The following is a 2,500-nucleotide window of genomic DNA, read 5'->3' as shown; positions in this document are numbered from 1 at the left end:
GTAATTTTTAAATTTATTATTTTCCTCGGAATTGATATTATTTTTGTATTTTTTTTAAAGTTCCCATATTATGAAGAAAAAAAAAACTTTTTCTGGGATTAGGGGTGTTATTTTGTGTCTCTAGTGGGTTCATGCACATACAAACAAACTGTTTTGCGTGAGGTACAGGGTTCTGAATGTTTTCAGTCTCCGTGTGAGCTCTGCAAAATCTGTTTTTTGAAAATTAAACCATGTAAACCTACTCTGGTACAACCTCCAATTACAATTATGAACCTGAAAATGAGCATAATATGGATGTTTTAACAATAAATTTAATAATAAACAACCTAAATATTTTTTGTTTATACTGCAGACGACGACTACATCATATTTGTTTCCAGCAAAACAGACGGAAAGCAGAAAATGCAACAAAAAAAAGACAGTCATGTGCTTCTTTACAAATTAAATGAATGTCAGACTGACTGACGTGATTTTTAGAAATCAATTTGATTTTAGAAATGTTTCATAATATGTTGTCTCTAGAAGTGTATTACTTGTTGAACCGCCATAATTGAAAACACAAATCAAAAGCATATCTTACGAGCCCTACTATCAATTATGATTTCTTTCATAATTCATTTTTGCGCTGCCATTTTGGGATTGGTTTGTTTTTACTTACACAAAAGAATATTTCTCTACGTGCTATATTTTTTACCAATGATTATGAATGTTCAACTTGACTTAATTGTGCGGCGTGTGTGGAACATTGCTCCAGTATATGACGGAGTGTGTATGTGTGTGTGTGAGAACGCGTGTGTCCTGGTAGCAGACAGGCAGAGTGTGAGAGGGGACCAGAGGAAGGCTGTGTCGGCTCAATCCTCACTGCTCCATTGTGTCTCCATTTTCACACCTTATTATCACATTATAAACGCCAAGGTTCCAAGAGGACTGACACTGAAGACACTGGCTGGAGAGGAGAGGAGAGGAGAGGAGAATATGGAAATAAGCCCCTGGGCTTTATTTTGTTATCCTTTGTTTGTGACGTTTGTTCTTTAAAAGGTCCAGTGCATAACGTGTTAAGTTGTACATTATCACAATCTGTGTTGCTCGTTCACAAACTTGAAGCGTGAAGGCTACCGTAGCTGTAATACGCACTTTGAACTGCGTGGTGCGAGAGAGTTGATTACGATATATGATCTCAACGGTAGACGGGAGAAATTCCTACACATGTATGGTCCAAAGCTGTATCGTATCTTATAATGAAAGGGTCAATAACAACAAAATCAATCAATCAGAAGAGAGGAGGAGAGGAGGATCAAATTTGGAAAAAGGTATGGAGGAAATAAATGAGTTGAACTTAGTTGGTTATAGATACAGTGGAAGAAATATACTTGCTATACTATACTAAAGGCTTTAATGCAGGGCTATTGCACTGGATCGCTTGTACAGCATGCAGTATTTGCACTTAGACAACACAGTGAAGTTAAATCCCCATTACCAGTTATTAGCACTAGCCATTACAGAGAACCCATAACCTCCATTACTTTGAGTGACAAATGGACTTCCTTCAGTGCATTTATGGGTCAAAAAGGATTAAGTTCTAATTCAGTTTTGTTGGAGCTTCCAACAACATTTTATGTGTGCAAGCGGCAGAACATGTATTTCTCTCTTAAGATCATTAAGTGTCATTCTCAGGAACTTCAACTATATGATTTTTGTTAGATATGTATTAGAAAAAAGTCTGACACCAACACCTGATTGTCAGCTCAGTATCGGCAACTATGAGCAGATACAATTACAAACCATTTCACTGGTTTCCATGTGACTATTTCAGGTACAACAAAACAAAAGTCCAAAGTAATAAAGACTAAAGTCAGGTGCACAGGCTCCATCCCACTCTGATTTATTATGGGAGAGGTGTGATGGGAGAGAGGGATGCATGGAGGTGGGGAACAAGGGATTGAGGTGATGAGGTGTTGGGGGGGCTGCAGGAGATGAAGACATTGATGGAGGGATATATGAAGGGAGGGTGAAGAAGAGAGGGAGGGAGACTGTTGGCCATCTGTCCAGTGGTGAGAGCACCGTCTGGCCAGGCAGAGAAAGTGGCCCCTTGGCTGACACACACACACACACACACACACACCACACACACACACACACACACACACACACACACACACACACACACACACACACACACACACACACACACACACACACACACAGCCAACCACTACAAACACACGTGTAATGCTGCAGACACACACACACACACACACACACACACACACAGGAGTACACAAAGTGCACACACGTACAAACACACGTGTTATTATGCTGGAATGTAAATCTGTGTATGCTGCACAGTATGCTGCACATTACAATGAGTACAGTCTGATCCATTAATTATCCAAACTCAATTGCAAATATCAAGGCCAACAGCAAGTATTTTGGACACTATGTTTTAAAATGCTGTATTACACGTTTCTTATTGTTCAATTATAGGAAAGGAAAAATGTTC

General features: G+C 39.2%; 1 protein-coding gene across 4 annotated transcripts in view; it reads right to left on the bottom strand.

Moving 5' to 3' along the window:
- The window catches only part of znf423 (zinc finger protein 423), a 160,375-nt gene that overhangs the window by 117,221 nt on the left and 40,654 nt on the right, over positions 1 to 2,500 (bottom strand). The window lies entirely within an intron of this gene.

The sequence above is a fragment of the Etheostoma spectabile genome, chromosome 8 (genome assembly GCF_008692095.1).
Source record: "Etheostoma spectabile isolate EspeVRDwgs_2016 chromosome 8, UIUC_Espe_1.0, whole genome shotgun sequence".
Taxonomy (NCBI): domain Eukaryota; kingdom Metazoa; phylum Chordata; class Actinopteri; order Perciformes; family Percidae; genus Etheostoma; species Etheostoma spectabile.
Note: the sequence above shows the minus strand (reverse complement) of the source record. Positions and strands in the feature narration are given on the sequence as shown.